The following is a 13,237-nucleotide window of genomic DNA, read 5'->3' on the forward strand; positions in this document are numbered from 1 at the left end:
TGTGCAAGATAATTCACAGCAGCTGATTGGTTATTATCTTTTTTATAACAGAGCAGACATCGCTTGGGGCACATTTGTTTATAAAAAATGAACCAGGGATCAATATAATTTTGCTTTTCGTGTGCCAATGGCTTTGGGGGTACAGCTCTTAGGAATATATATATATATATATATATATATATATATATATAACACATGGAATCATGTAGTAACCAAAATAGTGTTTAAACAAATCAAAATATATTTTATATTTGAGATTCTTCAAAGTAGCCACCCTTTGCACACTCTTGGCATTCTCTCAACCAGCTTCATAAGGTAGTCACTTGCAATGCATTTCAATTAACAGGTATGCCTTTTTAAAAGTTAATTTGTGGAATTTCTTTCCTTCTTAATGCATTTTAGCCAATCAGTTGTGTTGTGACAAGGTATACAGAAGATAGCCCTATTTTGTAAAAGACCATGTCCATATTATGGCAAGAACAGCTCAAATAAGCAAAGTGAAATAACAGTCCATCATTACTTTAAAACATGAAGGTCAGTCAACCCTGAAAGTGCAGTTGCAAAAACCATCAAGCACTATGATGAAACTGGCTCTCATGAGGACTGCCACAGGAAAGGAAGACCCAGAGTTACTTCTGCTGCAGAGGATAAGTTCATTAGTTACCAGCCTCAGAAATCGGCAATTAACTGCACCTCAGATTGCAGCCCAAATAAATGCTTCACAGAGTTCAAGTAACAGACACATCTCAACATCAACTGTTCAGAGGAGACTGAGTGAATCAGGCCTTCATGGTCGAATTGCTGCAAAGAAACACTACTAAAGTACATCAATAAGAAGAGACTTGCTTGGGCCAAGAAACACAAGCAATGGACATTAGACTGGTGGAAATCTGTCCTTTGGTCTGAGAAGTCCAAATTTGAGATTTTTTTGGTTCCAACCGCCGTGTCTTTGTAAGACGCAGAGTAGGTGAATGGATGATCTCCCCATGTGTGGTTCCCACTGTGAAGCATGGTGAATGACGTGTGATCGTGTAGGGGTGCTTTTCTGGTGGCACTGTCTGTGATTTATTTAGAATTCAATGCACACTTAACCAGCAAGGCTACCACAGTATTCTGCAGCGATACGCCATCCCATCTGGTTTGCGCTTAGTGGGAATTTGTTTTTCAACAGGACAATGACCCAAAACACACCTCCAGGCTGTGTAAGGGCTATTTGACCAATAAGTAGAGTGATGGAGTGCTGCATCAGATGACCTGGCCTCCACAATCACCCAAACTCAACCCAATTGAGATGGTTTTGGATGAGTTGGGCCAGAGTGAAGAAAAAGCACCCAACATGAAATCTGCATATGTGGGAACTTCTTCAAGACTGTTGGAAAAGCATTCCAGATGATTACCTCATGAAGCTGGTTGAGAGAATGCCAAGAGTGTGCAAAGCTGTTATCAAGGCAAAGGGTTGCTACTTTGAAGAATCTAAAATATATTTTGATTTGTTTAACACTTTTTTTGGTTACTATATTATTCCATATGTGTTATTTCATAGTTTGTCTTCACTATTATTCTACAATGTATAAAATACTACAAATAAAGAAATGAGAAGGTGTGTCCAAACTTTTGACTGGTACTGTATATATATATATATTTTTTTACAAAACCACAAAACTACATGCAAAAAAAGTAACCCTCAGCAGCATCAGTCTAAAATACACTAAATATGCCTAGTACAAACCTCTAAAGAAAATAACACTAACCAAAATGTCAAATCAAGAGAAGCTAAAATATTGGTGATGCTTTTGTGACAGTAGGCAACTACAGTACTAACTAGGATCTCTTACACACTCAAAACCAGAGCAATATGTTGCTACATAAGCACACGATTCAAAGACTCTCACTACCCAGTCATTGCCTACTAACTAACCATGACCAGCCACATACCATATACAGTACAAACCTTCATAATACGATCCAGTTATAATTAATTTAAAATAAAATGTAAAACTCACATTGTAACAGTATAACTACAGTTCTTAAAAACATGTCCATGCAAATAACACAGAGATGCCCACTCCTGTCCTCTGAATGAGAAAATGTATCCTGTTTTTCCTGAGTTCTCATACTGTAGCTGAAGACTCTGACTGTGGCCTTCTCTTCTTCTCTTCTGAGTTCCCGTTACATCACACTGGGGGGAGAGGATAAGAGGAGCAGGCTGCCAGTCCACACATGTTTCTCCCTCGTTCTATTAGGAAATATCTGAGGAGGAAATACAAAACAAGATATATTCTGTAAGCTATACCAAACAAATATAAACACAACATACAAAATGTTCAAAGATTTATATAAGGAAATCAATCAACTTTAAATAAATTCATTAGGCCCTAATCTATGGACTTCACATGACTGGTAATACAGATATACATCTCTAGGTCACAGATACCAAAAAAAAAAATAGGGGTGTGGATCAGAAATCTGGTATCTGGTGTGACCAACATTTGCGTCATGCAGCGCGACAGATCTCATTCGAATAGAGTTGATCAGGCTGTTGATTGTGTCCTGTGGAATATTGTCCCACTCCTCTACAATGGCTGTGTGAAGTTGCTGGATATTGGTGGGAACTGGAACACGCTGTCATACATGTCGATCCAGAGCATCCCAAACATGCTCAATTGGTGACATGTCTGGTGAGTATGCAGGCCATGGGACATTTTCCAGGAATTGTGTACCGATCCCTGCGACATGGGGTCATGCATTATCATGCTGAAACATGAGTTGATGGCGGCGGATGAATGGGCCTCAGGATCTCGTCACGGTATTTCTGTGCATTCAAATTACCATCGATAAAATTCAATTGTATTTGTTGTCCGTAGCTTATGCCTGCCCATACCATAACCCCACCCCCACCATGGGGCACTCTGTTCACGTTGACATCAGCAAACCGCCCACACAACACCATACACGTGGTCTGCAGTTGTGTGGCAGGTTGGAAGTTCTGCCAAATTCTCTAAAACAATGTTGGAGGCGGTTTATGGTAGCGAAAAGAACATTCAATTCTCTGGCAACAGCTCTGGTGGACATTCCTGCAGTCAGCATGCCAATTGCACGCTCCCTCAAAACTATTACACTGAGCAAAAATACAAACGCATCTAGAGATCTAGAGATTCTGGGTTCGAGTCCAGGCTCTGTCGCAGCCGGCAGCGAACGGGAGACCCATGGGGCGGCATACAGTTGGCCCAGCGTCCTCCGGGTTAGGGAAGGGTTTGGCCGGCAGGGATGTCCTTGTCCCATCGCGCACTAGCGACTCCTGTGGCGGGCCTGGGAGCAGTGCACGCTGACACGGTCGCCAGGTGTATGGTGTTTCCTCCGACACATTGGTGCAGCTGGCTTCCGGGTTAAGTGGGCATTGTGTCAAGAAGCAGTGCGGCTTGGTTGGGTTCTCAAGGCTCTCAACCTTCGCCTCTCCCGAGTCCGTACGGGAGTTGCAGTGATGAGATAAGACTAACTACCAATTGGATACCATGAAATCCGTGAGAAAAAGGGGTAAAAAAATAAATAATAACAATAAATAAATAAATGCATCATGTAAAGTGTTGGTCCCATGTTTCATTAGATGAAGTAAAAAAAAACAGAAATGTTCCATATGCACAAAAAGCTTATTTCTTTCAAATTCTGTGCACAAATTTGTTTACATCCCTGTTAGTAAGAATTTATCCTTTGCCAAGATAATCTACCCACCTGACAGGTGTGGCATATCAAGAAGATGATTAAACAGCATGATCATTACACAGGTGCACCTTGTGCTGGGGACAATAAAAGGCCACTTTTTAAAATGTGAATTTTTGTTCAGTGTAATAGTTTTGAGGGAGCGTGCAATTGGCATGCTGGCTGCAATAATGTCTATGTAATGTATATCTGTCTGTAACATTATGATTGGCTGGGTGTGCCTGGCTGCCAAATGGGTGACCTATGCCCTCCAAGGCTGCACCCCTGCCCAGTCATGTGAAATCCATAGATTAGGGCCTAATGAATTTATTTCAATTGACTTATTTCCTAATATGAACTGTAACTCAGTAAAAACATAGAAATTGTTGCATGTTGTGTTTATACTTTTGTTCAGTATAATTTCACCCTAAAAGGAGATAGTCAGACAGCTATCTTGCAGTATAGGTGTCCTACAATGTCTGGGTGTTCAATAGCTGATCTGTGTTCATGAAGCATCTATATAGTTATCATTAGTAAAAAAAGGAAGTTCAACAGCACTGAATATTTCTTATGTATTTACCCATCCATTCCCCAGTTGGTGCCCCAGGAGTTTTTCACGATCCAAATGGAGTGCTATTCTTTTCACCATATCCCACTGCCAGTACAGCATGGTTCACATTGTCTGTAATGTTCTTACACGTAGTGCTAGTACAAACAAAGAATACTTTATAAAACACATGGAGGACATGTTAATTCATTGTAATAGAGGGTCAAATGTGCAGTTTGTAGACCTTATGTGAACGGCAAGGAGCTTTACAGCTCATGAAAGTCTTCTACTGGAACATTGTATGGCTCATAAGTACAGTCTTCTACCTTCCACACATTATTTGATAAGATTTGGAGGTTCACAATTCGATTCCCACAAAGCTCTTTAATCCTGCCACCCAACATTTATTGTCAAGTGGGAGTGAAAAGGAACAACAGAGTGTACTGGGCTTACTCTCACCTGCTGTACACACCATCTTTGTAGTGGAGGAAATCATCAGTCACTTCATATCCAAAGCTGACTGGGTTCAGTCTGGCCACAGCATCAACCATGCCCTTTTCGTCATACTGTTATAGGGGGGAAGACTGGGTTCAGTCTGGCCACAGCATCAACCATGCCCTTTTCGTCATACTGTTATAGGAGGGAAGACTGGGTTCAGTCTGGCCACAGCATTAACCATGCCCTTTTCATCATACTGTTATAGGGGGGAAGACTGGGTTCAGTCTGGCCACAGCATCAACCATGCCCTTTTCGTCATACTGTTATAGGGGGGAAGACAGAACAACATAGCAATTGCTGAACAAGAAAACAATGTTGAGGACAGATGCAGAGGTTGTAAAATGTTTAGTTTTAGTCTCTCACACTTGTTATGTTGACAACATCTTTCACGAAGGCAGCTGCCAACTCGGGCTTGAAATTGCAAGAGCCATCCTAAAAAAAGTAATTGGGATAAAGAAGTATATAGTGAGTAATCCAAACAAGTGAGTCATAAGGATTAAATACTAGTATAACACTGTTACTTGTGTTATTAACGTTTTCCTTTTTTACACTAAGAACGATTTAGAAATACATACATGTCCCGTGTAAGGATAGTCATCTTCGGGCATGAGTCCGTTGTTGTATCTAACATAGTCAAACGCCTGGCTTGGGAGTCCCCTGAAACCAATACATTACACTATCTGAATGATGTGTTTGTAGACAGATAGCTACAGTATGTATCAGGAGGCATAGAAGTCACATGCAGGACATGAGTGATAAGCTCATGTGATTTTAAGATGGTACTGTAGGCTACCAACCCCATACATCCGTGATTGTTGAAGTCTTGAGCACAGTCCACCAGTTGCTGCTCAGACTGGAAAATATAGAATGATAACTCACAGATAAGGCTATTACCAACAACCATTCAACAACCAATTCAACTGCAGTAACCCATTTCTTTCTATTGTACCGCTTCATCGAAACCATACAGGGGAACATAGTAGGTTGACTGCCAAAAACAGTGTGAAACATAGTGTGACACCGTTGAAAATACAAGTGAAATAGGGCTAGTTCTCACCAGAAGTGGGAGTTTTCCAGTAGCTATAGCCGTAACAGACTCAAGACAGCCGGTAGTGGAGAAGGTCCAGCAGCTTCCACAATGACCCTTAGGACACAACATTAGCACACTCACTCAACATGATATCAACACAGCACAGTCATAAATGTATAGCTGCTTTTATCTTTTTCACTCGCCCGCAAACAGCCAATCCATCAGAAAATGACTTGGTCATGTTGTTGTGAATATACACTGCGTACAAAACATTATGAACACCTGCTCTTTCCATGACAGACTGACCAGGTGAATCCAGGTCAAAACTTTGATCCCTTGTAAAATCCACTTTAATCAGTGTAGATAAAGGGCAGGAGATAGGTTAAAGATGGATTTTTAAGCCTTGAGACATGGATTGTGTATGTGTGCCATTCGGAAGGTGAATTGGCAAGACAAAAGATTGAAGTTCCTTTGAACGGGGTGTGGTATTTGGTGCCAGGAGAAGTTTGTGTCACGCTCAACAGTTCCCCGTGTGTATCAAGAATGGTCCACCACCCAAAGGACATCCAGCCAGCTTGACACAACTGTGGAAAGCATTGGAGTCAACATGGGCCAGCATCCCTATGGAATGCTTTTGACACCTTGTAGAGTCCATGCCCAGATGAATTGAGGCTGTTCTGAGGGCAAAAAAGGGGGGGGGGTGCAACTCAATATTAGGAAGGTGTTCTTAATGTTTTGTACACTCAGTATATTTAGCCTTTGAGGGAAACGTAGAACCTGATATTTGACAGGTGACACATAGTTTCCCTTCTCTCTCCAGTCCACAGAACCAGGATATGGCCCATGGCTGCTGATGTGACTCCCTTTGGTGGCAGAGCAGTTCTGATGAAGATAAATGTAAGAACAGTTACTATTGATTAGGCTATCTTATATCAGGGAAGCTCGTAGACTTATAATTGAGGTTAACTACAGGATCACATTTTAGTAATTACATTTCACAGCTGTACCTGAGGTTCAGTCAGGAGGAAAGTCTTCCTAAACTCTGCAAAGCTCATGTCAGAAAACTGATTCAGTCCCACTGGGAAAAGGAAAGTTACAACATGTCAGAAAACTGATTCAGTCCCACTGGGAAAAGGAAAGTTATAACATGTCAGAAAACTGATTCAGTCCCACTGGGAAAAGGAAAGTTACAAGAGTTGTAAGATATCATACTTGTACGTATATAAAGCTATATTATGAATACATTGGGAGTTAAGTTGTGACTGGGAAAACAGGAAGAAATTGACAAATAGTTTAAAATAAGTAAATGCATAGCCTACTTGAGAATGTGTGCTTCCCTGCATTATGATAGTCGATTCTCCTCTTATGCCCAGTGAAGATGTCCAGGCGATGGTAGTACTCCTCCAGAACATAGACTTTATTATACTGTAATAACAAAAACAGGTATAGGCAGTCAGTCAACTAAAGATGACAACCTCATACTGACAAGCAAATACATTTGAGGAAGGTCTTGGCCTACTGCTTTAATTTCTTAGAGGAAGGAACAAGATGCCTGTGTGTACAGTAACTTTTTAAGTTTACAATTGGCTCATTCATCCCCCTCCTCTCCCCTGTAACTATTCCCCAGGTCGTTGCTGCAAATGAGAACGTGTTCTCAGTCAACTTACCTGGTAAAATAACGGTAAAATAAATAAATAAATAAACTCTGGTATGTAGGCTACTGTATGTCATCTGCTTTCCTAAAAAATAACACGTGATGGATTTACATTGCAGCCTTTACAGTTTCACATACCTGTAACATCCATTGTTTGAAATTATATTCCTCTTTATTTTTTAAAAGAATAAAAACACAAACATGATCAGTTAGACCTATGATTTTGATGGTCACATTGAAACGGTCACTTATTTGTGCAATGGCAACATTGTAGGCTATAGCATGTTTCACTGCTGCATGTCTTATGCAATGTAATACGCTATAAATCAAATCAACGTTTATTTGTCACGTGTGCCGAATACAACAGGTTTTGAGACCTTACAGTGAAATGCTTACTTACAGGCTCTAACCAATAGTGCAAAAAAGGTATTATATAAACAATAGGTAAGTAAAGAAATAAAACAACAGTAAAAATACAGGCTATATACAGTAGCGAGGCTATAAAAGTAGCGAGGCTACATACAGACACCAGTTAGTCAGGCTGATTGAGGTAGTATGTACAGGTAGATATGGTTAAAGTGACGATGCATATATGATGAACAGAGTAGCCGTAGCGTATAAGAGGGGTTGGTGGGTGGCGGGACACAACGCAGATAGCCCGGTTAGCCAATGTGCAGGAGCACTGGTTGGTCAGGCCAATTGAGGTAGTATGTACATGAATGTATAGTTAAAGTGACGGGTTAAAGCGAGGCTACTCATTTCGGTAGCCTAATTATGATCTTTGTTTTTTCATTAGGCTTATTAAATACAGTCTGGTCAACTGCCCAGATCAAGATCACTAACATCATTTGTGAAGTTAACGGTCCACACAAAACCCGCTTTCACCTGCAGTGCACTGCATGGCTTGTTGCACTTGACTTTTAGTTTGTTCCTCCTCCACACGTCGATGTGTGCGTCCAAAGGGGATGCGGGATATCAACAACAAACATATTAGGGGAGTTATGCTTACCTTCAGGTAAAAACAAGGGTGTTAAATTGGCTAAATGCAAAAATGCAAGAATAAAAGCAACAGTATACAGCGCCATACTTCCGCGTGTGTTTCGCAACCAATGCATCACATGACTTGAGTAACCTATCCATTTCATTCATGTGTCCTTGTGGCAGGGTCGGTTATCAAAGTTTTTGTAAGCACCATGATATGCCTAATTTCCCACCCCACATCAAAATAATTAACATCAAAGTCAAGAAAGTGTGCACTTACTGAGAAGATAAAAATACAATTGCAAGTATCACAGAATTATTAAAGGCCCAGTGCATTCAAAATTCAGTTTCCCCTGTATTTTGCATCATATTGTTAAACAGCTGATGAAACTAACTCTGTAAAAGTGTGAGAGAAAAAAAACTATCAGTGTTATTTCCTGATAGTTGCTTGTTGAAAATACAATCTACACAGGACCTTCTAATCAGCAGGTTTCAAAGGTGGAGTTTCAGCTTGTAAATTAGTTAATAGACCAATAACAAAGCTCTCTGCCAATAAAGGCTAGTTTTGCAGTTGCTCTGCAAGGGCCGCGGCTTTTGTGGAGCGATGGGTAACGACGCTTCGTGGATGTCTGTTGTTGATGTGTGCAGAGGGTCCCTGGTTCGCGCCCGTGTCGGGGCGAGGGGACGACGTAAAGTTATGTTACACTTGAAGTTATGTTACACTTGTTACACACTGTTACACTTGAGAATCTTTTTTCGTTGCTAAAAAGCTATTTAAGTTCTTCTTCTTTTTTAACCATTTAATGGACAACCATTACAGTCTGGTAATTAATTGTTACCCAATTATTTAATATTTATATAAAAACGTCTGCATCGGGCCTTTAAAATTGTAGATTAGAACTTTACACACCTTTATACACTGCCACACATTCAAATTTTTCAGGCAGTTAAAATAAAGACTATTGTCATACAACTAGTGATTATTAAAAATTCACAGTCCACAGCCCTGAACATAATACATCTCTAACTCTGTGTGTGTCCTTCTGTCAGTCCTTTCTTCGGGTCAATGATGAATCATTTAAAATGGAAAATTATTGCTTGCAGAATTTTTTAATGAAAATGCCATGTTCAGCTCATATGGTTTAAACTTTTTAAACTTGGCCACAAGAGGACAGTGCACTCCTTATAAACCAGAGCCTGCTATGAGAGATCAGTTCTGTAGATGGCAGTATAATATCACTGCAAAACTGATATGATGGAACTGAAAAGAGCAACGGTGTCTTCTGCAACAGAGCAACTCCCAATTACGTATACATATTAACATTGCTCTTCTCTCTCCAACTCAGCTGTGGAGTGGAAGGTAATTGTGTTAATGCAGAACCCTAGATAGTCAGTCATTATCACCTCCTCTTCAAATATGGTGAGCAACAGGTAAACAGTGCCTTCGTAAAGTATTCAGACCCCTTGATTTTTTCCACATTCTGTTATGTTACAGCCTTATTCTAAAATGGATAAAAATTTAATCAAATCATCAACCTGCACACAATACCACATAATGACATCGCAAAAATAGGCTTTTAGACATTTGTGCTAATTTATATATTTTTTAAATAACGTCATTATGACATTTACATAAGTATTCAGAACCTTTACTCAGCACTTCCTTGAAGCACTTTTGGCAGCGGTTACAGCCTCGAGTCTTCTTGGGTATAACGCTACAAGCTTGGCACACCTGTATTGGGGAGTTTCTCCCATTCTTCTCTGCAGATCCTCTCAAGCTCTTTCAGGTTGGATGGGGAGTGTCGGTTCACAGCTATTTTCAGGTCTCTCCAGAGATGTACGATGGGGTTAAAGTCTGGGCTCTGGCTGGGCCACTCAAGGACATTCAGAGACCTGTCCTGAAGCCACTCCTGCGTTGTCTTGGCTATGTTCTTAGGGTCATTGACCTGTTGGAAGGTGAACTTTCACCTCAGTCTGAGGTCCTGAACACTCTGGAGCAGGTTTTCATCAAGGATCTCTCTGTACTTTGTTCCATTCATCTTTCCCTCAATTCTGACTAGTCTCCCAGTCCCTGCCTCTGAAAAACATCCCCACAGCATGATGCTTTCACCACCTTACTTCACCGTAGGGATGGTGCCAGGTTTCCAACAGACTTGGCATTCAGGCCAAATAGTTCATTCTTGGTTTCATCAGACCAGAGAATCTTGTTTCTCATATTCTGAGTCCAATAAGTGCCTTTTGGCAAACTCCAAGCCGGCTATCATGTGTCTTTTACTGAGGAGTGGCTTCTGTCTGGCCACTCTACCATAAAGGCCTGATTGGTGGAGTGCTGCAGAGATGGTTGTCCTTCTGGAAGGTTCTCCCATCTCCACACAGGAAATCTGTCACAGGGACGAGCGGCCAGCTCTAAGAAGAGTCTTGGTGGCTCCAAACTTCTTTCATTTAAGAATGATGGAGAACACTGTGTTCTTGGGGACCTTCAATGCTGCAGAAATGTTTTGGTACCCTTCCCCAGATCTGTGCCTTGACACAATCCTGTCTCGGAGCTCTACGGACAATTCCTTCGACCTCATGGCTTGGTTTTTGCTCTGACATGCACTGTCAGCTGTGGGACATGCACTGTCAACTATATAGACAGGTGTGTGCCTTTCCAAATTATGTTCAATCAATTGAATTTAGCACAGGTGGACTCCAATCAAGTTGTAGAAACATCTCAAGGATGATCAATGGAAACCTGTTTTTGCTTTGTCATTATGGGGTATTGTGTGTAGATTTATGAGGAAAAATATGGATTTAAACAATTTTAGAATAAGGCTATGACGTAACAAAATGTGGAAAAAGTAAAGGGGCCTGAATACCTTCTGAATGCACTGTATATCACCATGCTGATGCACCATGCTAGTACAACGAGCTGTGTGTTCATCCCTATAGCCTACCTATGGACAGTGCTAGTACACTGGAGGTCATCAACATCTAAAATATCAATAAATAAGGATTGTTGCCAGGAGCAGACATAGAAAGGAGGAACAGAGTCACACACACACACTCACACTCACACACACACACACACACACACACACACACACTCACACTCACACTCACACTCACACTCACACTCACACCCACACCCACACCCACACCCACACCCACACCCACACCCACACCCACACACACACACACACACACACACACACACACTCACACTCACAGTTGTACTGTATATGGTTCATCATTAGTTAGATCAGTGAGTGTGTTATCTGTAGTTGTCTCCCTGTTGGACCGTGCACTTTAATATTTCATCACTCTGTGTGTGTGTGTGTGTGTGTGTGTGTGTGTATGTGTGTGTGTGTGTGTGTGTGTGTGTGTGTGTGTGTGTGTGTGTGTGTGTGTGTGTGTGTGTGTGTGTGTGTGTGTGTGTGTGTGTGTGTGTGTGTCTGTGGATTTTTGACCAATTGGAGACATTTTGTTGGTCCCCACAAGGTCAAATTATATTTCTAGGGGGTTTAGGGTTAAGGTTAGAATTAGTGTTATGGTTAGAATTAGAGTTAAGGTTAGGAGCTAGGGTTAACTTTAGGTTTTTGGGTTAAGGTTACAGGTTAGGGAAAATAGGATTTTGAATGGGACTGAATTGTGTGTCTCCACAAGGTCAGTTATACAAGACTATGTGTGTTTGTGGTTGTGACAGTTTAGGGTTTGTATTAATGAAGGAGAGATGAGGCCTGGGGGAAAATAACACTGTAAATCAGCCAGCCCATCCTGTCTCTCTCTCTCTCTCTGTCTCAACCCCCTACAGAGAAAAAGGAAGGGAATATCCAGCAAAGTGAATGGAGGATGTGCTTGCTATGCTGCTCCTTGCATCAGTCTGGTTAAAGGACAGTCAGTCGTACTAATGACCAACTCATACTGAAGCAGGGAGGCTATGGACTGTCCCAAATCACACCCTATTCCAATGGTTTGCACTATTTCAGACCCACATAGGCCAGTGTTCTTCATTCCTGTGCCTGCAGAGCCACATGGCACCCCCACTCTGCAAGGTGTCGAAAGCGTTCCATAGGGATGCTGACCCATGTTGACTCCAATGCTTCCCACATTTGTCACAATTTGGCTGGATGTCTATTGGGCAGTGGACAATTCTTGATACACATGGGAAACTGTTGAGCATTAAAAACCCAGCAGCGTTGCAGTTCTTGTCCCAAACGGGTACGCCTGTGGCCTGGCACCTACTACCATACCTCGTTCAAAGGCACTTACATTTTTAGTCTTGCCCATTCACCCTCTGAATGGTACACATACGGTGCACAATCCATGTCTTAATGGTCTCAAGACTTAAATATCCTTCTTTAACCTGTCTCCCCTTCATCTACACCGATTGCAGTGGATTTAATGAGTTACATCAATAAGGGATCATAGTTTTCACCTGGATTCACCTGGTCAGTCTATGTCATGGAAAGAGTGTTCTTAATGTTTTGTATAGTCAATGTGTATGTACAATATATTTTTCTGATGATAAATTAACTACTAAACTGAATTTTTAAGACCACACTTTCTCATAATTATTTATTAAAAGATCTGTCAGCTGTATTTTGTGAAAGGGGGCACACTGACTGGACCCCCCCCCCCCCTAGAGCAAAGATATGCTAGGCAGGACGCTAGTGCATGTAATGTATGCAGACAATATTGTCAGTGGAAGAGGATAGAGTGTCAAGTGACATACACAACGTTTGATTTGATTTTAGCTGCCGGCGATGAGCAGGACTCCCAGGAGGTATGTTTTTTAATTAATTTGATCAAGGTATGTGGCCTGTTGGGGTGACAGGTAGCCTAGTGGTTA

At 41.3% G+C, this 13,237-nt stretch overlaps 1 pseudogene; it reads right to left on the minus strand.

The window, feature by feature from the left end:
• Window positions 1–180: 180 nt before the first annotated feature.
• On the minus strand, window positions 181–8,400 carry LOC129854499 (pro-cathepsin H-like; annotated as a pseudogene).
• Window positions 8,401–13,237: the final 4,837 nt, after the last annotated feature.

The sequence above is a fragment of the Salvelinus fontinalis genome, chromosome 4 (genome assembly GCF_029448725.1).
Source record: "Salvelinus fontinalis isolate EN_2023a chromosome 4, ASM2944872v1, whole genome shotgun sequence".
NCBI classification, from domain to species: Eukaryota; Metazoa; Chordata; class Actinopteri; order Salmoniformes; family Salmonidae; genus Salvelinus; species Salvelinus fontinalis.